Source organism: Camelina sativa, chromosome 2 (genome assembly GCF_030686135.1).
Source record: "Camelina sativa cultivar CO46 ecotype springtype chromosome 2, ASM3068613v1".
NCBI lineage: Eukaryota > Viridiplantae > Streptophyta > Magnoliopsida > Brassicales > Brassicaceae > Camelina > Camelina sativa.
In genome coordinates, this window is record NC_141881.1 from 10,934,559 (window position 1) to 10,947,706 (window position 13,148).

The 13,148-nt window shown below is 33.9% G+C and overlaps 2 long non-coding RNA genes and 1 pseudogene across 6 annotated transcripts; 2 read left to right on the plus strand and 1 right to left on the minus strand.

Annotated features, from left to right (window-relative positions):
* Positions 1-3,779: 3,779 nt before the first annotated feature.
* On the minus strand, positions 3,780-4,730 carry LOC109126524 (blue copper protein-like; annotated as a pseudogene).
* A 1,364-nt stretch (positions 4,731-6,094) lies between these two features.
* LOC147948428 (uncharacterized) lies at positions 6,095-7,094 on the plus strand. Of its 5 annotated transcripts, none has more exons than XR_015578194.1 (4): positions 6,095-6,271; positions 6,433-6,495; positions 6,584-6,670; positions 6,752-7,094. It is a non-coding gene; the product is annotated as an uncharacterized LOC147948428 (long non-coding RNA). The 5 variants fall into 5 exon arrangements; XR_015578193.1 differs by having other exon boundaries at positions 6,806-7,094; XR_015578192.1 differs by having other exon boundaries at positions 6,153-6,271; positions 6,574-6,670.
* A 4,134-nt stretch (positions 7,095-11,228) lies between these two features.
* On the plus strand, positions 11,229-12,606 carry LOC147948429 (uncharacterized). The gene is made up of 2 exons (XR_015573664.1): positions 11,229-11,996; positions 12,122-12,606. It is a non-coding gene; the product is annotated as an uncharacterized LOC147948429 (long non-coding RNA).
* Positions 12,607-13,148: the final 542 nt, after the last annotated feature.

Sequence of the window (13,148 nt, forward strand, 5' to 3'; positions counted from 1 at the left end):
AAGCCTGAGATTTCCTTTGTTTTGCTTGTTTTATGTTGTTTGTGGTGTTTTCTTGCTTGATATGGTTGCTACATGGTTCCTATGCTTCATCTGCCTGTTGGTTGAGTTTTTGGACGGTTTGGAGATGGAGAGAAGCGGAGTTTTGACTCTCGACTTCAAGCAGATCGCGTCTGCAGAGTCCGTGTTGATCGAGACCTGGTGGGTGTCGGTCAACACTAAGGAGTTGACGGCCTGGAGACTTGGCAAGTGTCGGATCTAAGGTTTCCGGGTCGAGGAAGGGGTTGATCGACACCAAGAACCAGTGACGGTCGACGCCAGAAGGGTGTCGGTCAACACCAACCCTTTCACCAGGCGGCTGATACTTGTTTCTCGGGTTTGTTTGTGTTTGTTTGTTGCTTGTTTAACATTTGAATCTCAGTTGCTTGTGTGTATAGCTCAGTAGATGGGAGGATTGCCTCATTGAGTGTTTATGACAATACTCATGCATCTCAATTTGTGTTTGTGGTGCAGGTAAAACAAAGTGTGATCATGGAATCAATGCGATGAAAAGAAAGATGTTCTAGAGGCTTGGTTGTTTGTTCTATGCTGCTGTTAGGTTGCTAGAATGGAACATAGTGGTCTAGAACGGATGTTTAGGTTGCTGATTTATTGATCTATGACTTGTTTTATGATATTTGGTATTGATGGTTAGATGTTATTGAATTATTCTTTTGATTATTTAATTCCTTAGTTTAATGGTATCGTTTGGTTACTTTCGCTGTTTGGTTTGAATGTGGTTAGGTGGTTAGTAAGTATGAGATCACTAAATTATTATTATTATTATTAGGACTCAGATCCCCGCGATGTCGCGGGAGAAGTATTTCAATGTAAGTTAAATTAAATTTCAAATTTACAATTATATATTATAAAATAATTTGAAAATTTTCATTTTTGTTGGACACTCTAATTTGTCTCTTTTTAGAGTGGACAAACTATTTTTCTACAAGCAAAGGATAAAAGACAACTTTTAGTAATATAATCCTGGTCCTTTATATGATTCATCGGATTCTAATTTTTATGCTCTCTTTTTGTAGTGGTTTTTGGAAAGCAAGATCAAGCAATCATAGACTTTGCCTATGGTTTGTCCATCTTTTAAAACATGTATGTTGTATTATTCTCTATATTTTGTTTTCTAGTTTAGTAATTTGATATAAACTCTCATATGTAACCTAATACATAATTTTTTTTTTCAGTTGAATTCATGAATAATTATTGATCATAATTTTGGATCTACAAAATTGAATATAATAAAATTCAGGTATTAATTTTTGCTAACCACGAATCCTTAATTTTTTAAAATAATATTGTTGCTATTTTTTTTGTAATGATTATAGTTGCAGAAAAACTATGTGGATTCTATTCAAAAAAATATTATGGTAATTTTCTAAAAACTTGTATTTATTTCTGTTTACAAATAGATTTAAATTATAATTCTATTTATATGTAATCTAATACATAATTTTTTTTTTGTTTCAGTTGAATTCATGGATGATCATTGATCATAATTGTGGATCTACAAATTGGATATAATGAAATTCAGGTATTAAATTTTGCTATCCCGAATCTTTAATTTTTTAAAATAATATTGTTGTTAATGTTTTTTGTAATGATTATAGTTGTAGAAAAACTATGGTGGATTCTATTCATAAAAAAAATTATGGGTAATTTTCTAAAAACTTGGATATATTTCTGTTTACAAATAGATTTAAATTATAATTCTATTTTTCTTGAATAATAATATAATGTTTGTGCCTTTTTTCTCGGAAATATAATGTTTGTGCAGAATAAATATTTTTCTTTTAAATTAACAGAAAGAAGGTGAATTCATGGTTGATCATAATTGTGTGGATCTACAAAATTGAATTTAACAAAATTCATGTATTAATCTTTGCTAATCCGAATACTTATTCTAGCGATTTTTTGTAATGGTTATAGTTGCAGAAAACCATGGTAGATTCGTCTCATGGAAATTTTTTTTTGGTAATTTTTAAAAAACTTTGATTTCCATCTGTTACAAATAGTTTAAATTATAATTCTGTTTGCTTTTTTGAATAATAATATAATGTTTGTGTCTAATAATTTTTCTTTCTCTTAAATTGATAGAAAGAACAAGGAAGGAATATTAGTTGGATTCGTGACTTAATCTCTCAGATGCTTATCAAGAAAGAAGGAAGATTAAAGGAAGCTTAGGAAGAGTTTTCTAACAACTTACAAGTTTTGTTTATTTAAAATTGTTTTAGAAGGATATATAACATATAAGGAATTTAAATATCCCGTTCTAAAAATGTTATACAGAATAATTTTTCTTTTACTTTTAAGAATAACTTTTATAAAAAACGAAACATCAGAAAAATCAGAAATCAAATATTCATATCTCATTTATTTATTTTTTTAAAATGGAAATAAATATTACAATCTATTGTAAATATTTGTTTCGAAAAAATTTATATTTCTAAAAATATTAAATTTATGTAGATAATTATGAAGGTTTGACTTGGAAAGAAGAACTAAAAAACTCAAGAAGATATACTATAAATATCGATTTAATATAAAGATATGGCACAATTTTCTGTGATCCCGAAGAAATCTCATAGGATTGCTGCAAATCTCCGGTAATTCCGGTAAAAAACCATGTATTACCAGCTGGATACTACATCACCAAAAGGAGGTGCAAAGACTCTAAATAAGACAGAAGCTCATAATGATTATAATTAAGAGGAGGATCAAAGAAATAAATTTTGTAAAAAATTGAAATAAAAACGGTTAATTTTGAAAAATAATTTTTTGTTCACTTTTAAAAATATTTTTTAAAAAAAAACAAAAATTAGAAAAAATCAGAAATCAAATAGTCAAATCCCACTTAAAATTTTATAAAAATGAAAAATAAATACTATAATCTATTATAAATATTTGTTTTGAGAAAATTCATATTTTTTAAAATGTTAAATTCTATAGATAATTACGAAGGTTTGACTTGGATACTAAGCTATCAATATAGAAGTGATCAGTCACAATATTAGAAGTCAGATTCGTTAGGCCTAAACATATATATTTTGTAGTATATATATGTATTTATTTTTATATTATTTTGATTCTAATGAATCGGATTTACTATCATGTGATTTTGATTGTTTTCTATGGTGAGATGCTATTGATATGCTTTGGTGCTTTCATGAGTTAAATTTCTTATTGTAGTTATAAATTTTAAATATCTATATATTTTTAATTGATTTTAGCATGAATTTAACCTATTTTTATTGTAGTTATACCCCAATATAATGTCCACGAATGGTAAGTTATCCGATGCTAGCGGCTGACCTCTTTCGTATTCAATTATGATTAAGGAATCTGAAATTTTTATTTAATACTGTTTTGAATGAACCGACTCTACGAACGACATTGGAAACAAAAAAAATATTAAAGAAGTTAAATTAACAACAGAATTATTAAAGAAACTCTAATTAGCTAATGAATAGAAAGCGGATGCTTAGTGATGGGGTTGACTTTATTTGATCTTCTTGACTTTGGTTTAAAACCTTTATTTGATCTTCTTGACTCTCGAGACAAAATACTGGAAGAGCTAAACTGAAATTGTATTATATAATGAATAGAAATCTGAAACATTACATCGGTACTGAAAACAAGAACTAATAAACAAACTTGGGTCTTAAGGAAACAAGGAAAAGAAAAACAGAGTCTGCAAAATTAGAACCACCAATTTCAAACCAAATACGAAAACTTTAGTGATGGGGCTGGGGTATGGAAGTGCTTAACCACTTTGTGAGGCGGTCCATAGCTGAAAAATCCATCTTCTTGGGAAAATTGGTGAAAGTAACGGGTTTGGGTAATGGTCCGACCACAACTCGAAGCTTAAGCCCAGCCGCGCAGTGACCCGTCTCTGAGCTAATGAAATAGTGAACTCCTGGTTTGGTGAGCGTAACGAGATCATGGCCCGTCTTGTGCACGGCTACGCGAGAAGTCGGGTCGCAGGTTATGAATTCAAGGTCACCGCTGATCTCTAAGACGTCGTTTACTTCGTTGTCGTATTCGAAAAGTAGACTATCTCCTACATGAAACAGTTTATCCTCACTCCACTTGTTATAGTAGTCCCTATCTTCAGGAACGCTCCATGCTTTAGAGTCACCGACCTTGTATATTTCCCCAGAAGGAAGGATCTTGCTCGGTGGTGGTGGAAGAATAGGACGTGACGGGTCATGAACAACAAGAACTTCGAGCCTCTGTCCAAGTATGCATTGAGCTTGATTTGAGCTGATGAAGTAGTGATCTCCGGGTTCCGTGAACGTTACCACATCAAACATCATGTCCTGTACTGTAGACGGCTTTAGGAGAAGAACTCTCGCAGAATTCTATTTCTAAAGCGCCCCAAACTTGAGTAACGTCGTTGACGTAGGGATCGTATTTGAAGACAAAAGAGTCTCCTACGTAAAACACCTTTTCCTTGGCCCATTCGTAATATAAGCCTTCTTTGGCAATCCATCCAGCCGAGTTCCCAACGGTGTAGACAGTAGCCGAACAAGAACCAAAGAGAACCGTGAAGGTTGTTATCACCAGCAGCACGAAAAGGAAGATCTTTTTCATTGTTGTAGCCATGATTAGATGAACAAATTGACAAGGGAAGAAGAAGGATTGTGAGATCTCGAACTCGCTGAATGAGAGAGAGAGAGAGAGAGAGAGAGTTTTGTTGTATTGTGTTAATGAATGATGAGTTGTGAAGAGAATACGTTGCCCTATCAATGTTTATATAATGCTTTAGTACCATTCCTAATCCTTTTAGGATTTATTTGATTTTGTTTATTTCCTTTTCGAATTTAGATTAGCCTGTTCTAAAATTGATTTTTGTTTTTCTCACATATCATTTGTTGCAAAATCTTATCCAATTTTCTCTCAAAATAAATATTATGTTTATTACCCTTATAGGAAGAGCACTAGATGAAGACCCGTGCTAGAGCACGGATTGACATTCATTTTTCTATCTTGTAATTTTTATATAAAATATAATTTATGTGATTGTTTTTAAAAAATTTTTGGATAAAATATTATGTAATAAAATCATATGCTAAATATGATGACTTGAAAAAGACACTTATTTTGTAAGTTTTATATTGTTAATGATTCTAGATAAGTACCCGTGCTATAACACTGATTAAATTTTATTGCATACAAAATTTTGTATATTTACTATTTTAAAATAAAATTTTAATATGTTGTATTAGTTTATGTACGTACGTGAAGTTATTTCAACAATGTATATTCTACATTATGACTTGAATGTCATTATAAGACATAATTTTATAGATTTAGAGTATTTATAGTTTATAACTTTTACATCAAGTTTCAATATTTTAAAAATATTTCAAAATAAATTATTTAAATTTTATTATATTATATTACGTTCAACAAAAAAGTATGAAATTGAATTTAAATATTCAAATTTTGACCCGTTACTCAGTAAAATTTTTAATTCAATATATATTATTTTTAAAGAATAATATTACTAAAACTTGAATATTTTATAGATTGGATCATTTATATTTGTTTTTATGTTTTTAAAAATTCAACTTATGGTATGTTCGAAAATAAAACTATTTTTTAATTATAATAAATAATATGATAATTTATTTGTTTCACAAATAGACTCATATATAAAAATGAGAGGTGAAGTATAATGATAATTAACAAATTAATATGTTAAGTTAGATATCAAATGATTTTATTTGATGAATAATTTAATAAAGGAAATTAATATGGTAAGTTAGATGACATCAAATGATTTTTTAGAATATTCTCTTTAAGATTTTTGGAAACAATGTGCTCTAGTAATAAAATCTTCCAAAAATAAATTAAGGTTGCACCCACTATTTAACTTGTAACCAATTAATCTATAACCTATTTGTAACCAACTTATTAAAATTATATAGTCTACAAAACAATGTTGTGTACTTCCGTTTTATTATATAGGGATAACCGACATCGTGAAGAAAAAAAAAGTATAGTAGGCTTTGATATATTGTGTTTTTATCGGTTTTGAGTGTTTGTGTTCTCTCTTATTTTTTTTTATTGAGTCAAAGTGTGTTTTTGGAGTCTTTTGGTTCTTTATAGAGTCTTAGCTCAGGGTGGGGTATCTGGTCAGCACACCCTAAAAATGAACGAATAATTTTAGTTTTTTTTGCAGACTGCTAACTAAAGTTTCATAGACTTGATGGTCTAGCAGGTAAGCTTAAGCCTTAAGGCGTTTGACTATAATTTATATTCTGGTTCTGAGATTGATCTTCACCAAGAAAACCTCTCGTTTTTAGATCTTCTTCAAAGTCACAGATTCTTTGATTCTCGAATCTTGAATTTGCTAACTGGTTGTTGAAATTTTTGTTTCAGGTTTGAATCACGGATTTCACGGACAGGTTCATGGAAGAAACTATGTGACTGTTTAGTCTCTAGGTGGTTTAGCTTATGAAGTTTTTGTTATGTTAACATGTTTAATGGATTTCATACTTGTTAATGAGTTATTTTGAGAAGTGTATCTCAGCTGCTGTACAAGGCTATGAAGGAATCAAGAGAGTCAATGGAAGTTGGGCATATCACAAGATTGTGTTGCTGCTAGTTTACAACTCAGGTACGGACAGTAGATTTGTTGGTAGCTCAGGAATTATGTTTGGCCACACATAAATTGAGCTTCTCTAACATATTCTCTAAGACCTTGATGGTTCTAAGAGGGAACTCACGAGGATGATTCAAATCTTGTTTCAAGGTGGATAATTGGTTGAGCATCTCTATTGGCGAGGATTAGATGTATGAAAATTGGTTTGAGTATTCTAAAGAGATTACAGTTTCCTATAGTTGATGCAACTTGACTTAGTTTATTAAACTCATGCTTGTAATTTTCTTTGGGGGTTGGAGTGATAGTGAGTATCAATTATCAAAGAGGAAGGATATTGTATTCATCTACTTATTTTTAATTATGTTTTTAATTTTATTTTGTAATACAGTTTTTTTAAAATGATGGTTTCATAATAATAAATATGGTATTTTTATTTTAATATTATTTCATTCCAAAAATAAAACATTATTCATAATTTAAAAATAATTACTAAAAATATATATAATTTGTATAAATACAATTCAACCATAACCATAAATTTGTTACATAGAGAGTTAGTAGCAGGTTGTATATATTTGTTACATTTTTGCTCGTTACTTTTTGTAGCAAATTGCGACAGACATAAGTCACAAATAGTAGCTATTTGCTACTAATTACCTAGTATCTAATTGGTAGCAAATTACCACAATTAGTGACGGAGATAAAATTTGCTACGACCAAATAATTACTAATTAAATTTGTAGCAAAACAGTAACAAATATTTTTTTGCTACGAATAATATGTAATACCTACAAATTAAATTGTAACTATACACAACAATTCTTCTAGTGTTTTAGGATTCTAGAGATTTGGAGAAGATTTCTAAACCATTTTTTTATTGTTTCTGCAGTTTAATCATGTTTTCTTCATCTATGAATTTTGTTTTCTCTTTTGCTATGTGTGAGTAGGTCTCCAATTGGGTTTTAGGGTTCCAATTAGGAGATTCAATGAATGTATGTTTTAATTATTGTTTAGAATTCTTAATCTTTAGGTTCTTTGATTCACATGATCTTAATGCTAAAATAGGACTGATAACCTTGTTTTAGACTCTAGGTTTTTCTTGCATCAAAAGTGTTCAATAGAATGCCTGAATGAGTGTGAATTGAGCAATGTATTTTTAGCCTGCGAAAGTTGATTAGGACGCATTGTGAACTTAATGAACTTGATTGTAATGCAAATTTGGCTAGGAGGTTGCAAATGAAAGTTTAGCAAACTAAAAGTGAAATTTAGTTTCTAATGCCTTGAATTAGTCTATTATAATGTTTATGTTATAGAATGGTTCTTAATTATTGAATTCCATATTTCATTTTCTCATTAGTCATTGATCTCTGAAATACCCTGTGGCCCAATGTTTTAATCTCATAAGTTTAATCGTTTTATTTCTTGCATTTTTATTTACAATTTCTGAAACCAAACAAACATTCCTCCGCTTTAGCTATTTACAAGTCTCGCAAATCTGTAGTGTACCATTGGTCCTTATGGATTCGACTTCGCATATACTACCTTACGGTTAAGTGTACGGGTAATTACTCGAGCAATCAAGTTGGCATCGTTGCCGGGGACCAATTGCGTCACCTAGAGAATTAGGATTAGTTAGTCTAGAGTATTTTTATTTACAGTTGGTAACTAAAGCTTTTTCTCTCTTTTTGGTGTTTTCAGGTGTATGACCCGCAGTGCAGGCTCTTCTCACCTAGAACAATATAACGAGGACTTGGGAAAGTTTGAGAGAGAGAATATAAGAAAGAAAAGACTTGCTGAAATGGCTGATGGTTTAGCTGGTCGAAAAGCTGGTAATGTGGATGAAGAACATCATGAAGATGCACATTATGGAGAGTTTGACATTAATCCTCCTCTTGATAACATTAGTCCTCCTGCTGATGAAGAGGCTGCATGTGCAGCTGCACAAAGAGAAGTTGCACACCGCAAGACTGCTCGTCGAGAAGCTGGCCGTTTAGCTGCTCTTAATAAAAGACCTACAAATGTTCGACAAACTTTGAGGAACATGATGCTCCCAATGCTAATGTTAAGTATGTGCCCAATTTTGAGAAGGAATCTCATCTCCACAGGAACTCTAGATAAGTTGGGATATCAACATGAAGGTGGAGCTGGCAAGGTTAGGTGTTTCAAGGATAATACTACTGTATCGTGTGGAAATTTGGTGAGTGGGTTATACATTCTTGATGGTGAGACAGTAATGTCCGAGAATTGCAATATAGTAGAGACCAAGCAGATAACAGCTTTGTGGCATAGCCGTTTGGGACACATGAGCATGAATAATATGAAGGTACTAGCTGGAAAGGGTTTACTGAATAACAAGGAAATCAAGGAGTTAGATTTCAGTGAGCATTGTGTAATGGGAAAGTCTAAAAGGCTGAGTTTCAATGTGGCAAAGCATGGAGCAACAAAAGCATTGAGCTATGTTCATGCAGATTTATGGGGATCATCAAACATGTCTCCATCTATGTCAGGTAAATAATAATTTCTTTCTATCATTGATGACAATACTAGGAAAGTATGGATACATTTTCTTAGTACTAAAGATGAAACTTTTGGGAAGTTTTGTGAATGGAAAAAGCTAGTAGAGAATCAGGTTGATAAGAAAGTTAAGTGGTTGAGGACAGATAATGGCTTAGAGTTTTGTAATACAAGGTTTGATTCTTATTGCAAAACTCTTGGAATAAAAAGCCATAGGACATGTACTTATACACCACAACAAAATGGTGTAGCAGAAAGGATGAATAGAACCATTATGGAGAAGGTTAGATGTTTCTTGAATGAGTCTGATCTATATGAGAGTTTCTGGGTGGAAGCAGTGGCTACAGCTACGTTTATTATATATAGGTCTCCCTCCTTGGCTACTGATCACAATGTCCGAGAAGAAATATGGTTGAACAGAAAACCGGGTTACAAACACTTAAGAAAATTTGGATCGATAGCATATGTTCATCATGATCAAACAAAACTGAAGCCAAGAGCTTTGAAAGGCGTTTTCTTAGGTTATCCTACAGGCACCAAGGGTTACAAGATTTGGCTGTTGGGTGAAGATCAATGTATTGACCGTGATCGATCATGAACTTGGTGGTGTCTGTACGGTCGTCCGTACACATATGGAATAAGGCTGAGTTCTACTATTGGTACATGAAGTAGAGATGAGGCCTGACCATATATGGCCCAAGAGAAGGATCGAGAATATCTTCATAGCCATTGGACGAGAAATCAAATGAGATCACGTGTTGGTTTCTCTTAAGGAAACCAAGGATATGTCGCTATCTCCATTGGAATCAATCCTCTCTTTCCTTATGTCCCTATCGATATGTTGTATTGTGTTAAGGGTGTAGCCCTAGTTTCTTTTCCTATATAAAGGCTCTAGCCGACATTGTATTACACACACTAATGGAATCTAAGTTTCTCTTTATTCTCTTTGTCGACTAAACTCTCCTCTTTTCACTTTCATATCTTTACTTCCGCTTAAACTAACATGGTATCAAAGCATGTTTTTCTATATATAATTCTCTAAACCTACTCTTCATACTTCTACTTTTGCTTTATTCTCGTTATTCTACTCATTCTCTACTCACTATACTCTCTTATTTTCAAATCTTTAAACTATGGACAACGGCAAACCGATTGTTACTCCTGTGGTGCTCAAAAGAGCAAATTACTTGTTGGGGAAAAAAACCATAAAGACGACACTTAGTGGCCGGGGACTATGGGTTCATGTTGAGACAGACCAACTCCCCAAGAAAGATATCAAAGAAGACGGTAAATAAGAGAAGAAAGAAAACAAGGAGGCTGATCTCAAGAAGGAAGTCAAGTGGTTCCAAGAAGATCAGACCGTGCTTGCTATTCTCCAAAACTTGCTGGACGCATGTAATGACCCATGCTAAGAGTAAAAACCCAAAGTCAAAATTCCTCGGACAAAGGGAGTTGGGATGATGAAGGAGACCAAATAAAGAAGAACTGTTAAGACAGAAGAAGAAATGTCATGAAATTGACGATGGTACAGAACCACGTACCATGTACGACTGTACCACGTACCACAGATCCGTCCGTGAAGTACCGCAGATCCGAGACGTACCGCAGAACCATCCGAGACATACCGCAAAATCGTCCATTACCGTACCAAAGATCCATCTGAGAGCGTACCACAGAACTGTCCGAGACTGTACCGTTGACCCGTACCACGGTACTGTTGACTTCGACGCAGAACCGCGACCCGGAAATTTTGAACGTCCGTGTGGAGCTTGTGAAGAAAGAGATTCATCTCCCCTTGATTGACCAATCAAATTTCATGCAAAAAGTGAGAAACATAATCATTATGTTTTCTCAAAAATTTGACCAATCAGATTGCATGCAAATAAAGGTGGGAGACAAAGGAGAAATAAGGTGTTTCTCTTGCCAAATCTTTGCATTTCTCACCCAGCAATTTTTGTGGCACAAAGAAGAACACTTGCTCGACATGCATTGGCCGAGGGAACCGCCCAAACTCACACTCTCCACTATAAATAGACCCCTTAGGAAGCCATTTTCGTTCATCCCATCCCTTGAGAAAAATAAGAAAAGTTAGAGAGAGTTAGAGAGTGTTAGAGAAAAGTTAGAGGGTTAGAAAGAGAGTTCTTTCCTTCGAAGCTTTTCTCTTCCGCGAGTAGTTAGTCACGTCTGCTTAGGCCGTTCCGCGTCGCTAGCTAGGACTAGAATCTGTTAGATTCGATTCTTTCAGCCAAGTCCAGGTGAGTCTCGAAGCATGTAATATGGTACATGATAGGTTGGGTGTTTTTCCTTAAGCCTTTGTGGGATAGACTTAAGCGTTTAAGAGTGTTGAGTTGCTTAGGATTTTAGTGTTAAATTTAGGCATTTTTGTTGGGTTATCAGGTAGATTCGTTTCTTTTCTTCTAGATTGAGTTCTAGGAAGTTAAGTCTCGTTTCTTGCTTCCTTGCATGTTAGTGTGAAGTTGTGTCTAGCTCTTAGTCTCTAGATTTCCTTCTAGTTTCTTAAGTTGCTTGTTTGTTGTTGCATGTTGCTTGTGTGCATTACATGTTAGTGTTAGTTGTTTGCATGTTTAGCGCTTAGTCTCTAGATATTTCTCTAGTTACTTAGGCTTCCATGTAGTTGTTTGTTGCTTGCATGTAGCTTTTGTGCTTTGCAGGTTTGTTTGGTTGTGTGTTGAGGTTGTGCAGGAGAAGACTTCCCCAAGGCCGTAATCTGAGTGGATTACGAAGACTCGGAGAGACGGGATAGCTGCCTAGGGCTGAGTACTACACGATGGTGTAGCCGAGTGCGCGTGAAGAGAGGGACTCGGAGGTGATGTTCTATACTGATAACTCTCTAATTTACATGTTTTAGCATCCTTTTTTGTCCATATTTTGCATTGTTTATACCCTTAACTTAGCATTTTTAAGTTATTAACTGTAGGAATTCACTTTTAGGTTAGGGTGTTGCATTTTTGCATTTGCATACTTTGGATGAAAACATGTGCTTAAAAGCCTAAAATGGGGGAAAACAAGGACAAACCCGAGCATGTACCCGAAGGAACCATCAAGCTGCAAGAACAGTCCGAACCCCAACACGATCGAGGAGGATCCAAGAGCTGGAAGAACAACCCGAAGATATACCCGAGGAGTAACCCGACCTTATCCTCGTGTACCCCATCGAGTAGACCCTCGGGCAGGACTGGGAAGCTAGGTCAAAGGGGTTTCCATATATAAACCCCTCCTCTTCTTCCTCGCAAACGAGCACGCCGCAGACTCTCAGACTAGAGAGCGAGAGCTTCTGAGAGAGAACTGAGCGACTCAAAACTCTTTTCACTTTTTGTTAGGATTATTTTCATAACTTTTTATCATTTCTTTAGATTTCTATCTTGTATTCTTACTTCTCTACTCTATCGTTTATTATAATGCAATTTTCGTTCATATATGCTTTTATGTTTCTTGCTATGATTTCCGAGTAGTGTAGTAAAGTTTTCTAGGGATGGGATAGATGATTTTGTGTTCTTGATCGGTTAGGATGTCTTAGTTTGATTATATGTGTTTAATAGATTTTCTTCTAGATTGGTGTTCTTAATGCTGTCAACAAACCGAGAGGGTGAGATTAGATCTAAGGTGTTTTACCACCGAGAGGTGTAGATGAGATGCTTGAATCAACTAATGCTAGAGGTTTACTCACTTAGCCTAAGAGATTAGATGAGTAAGGGGTTTACTAACAATAATGAATCGGATCTTAATGCCTGCTTGGTCATGTTTCTCCAACGAGAGTTGGGTAGGGGAGTGATCAAGGTTGATTGTTTCTATCACGAGAGTGTTTTAACAAGATTTTAGAGGTTCATTGTCTAGGAAATATTTGCTTGAGGCATGTAAGACATATGTACTGGTCAGGAATACTTAGGATTCGATTACCCCATCCTTGGAAGCTTTCGTATCTTAATTGCTTGTATTTTTATTCATCACTCGATCCCTT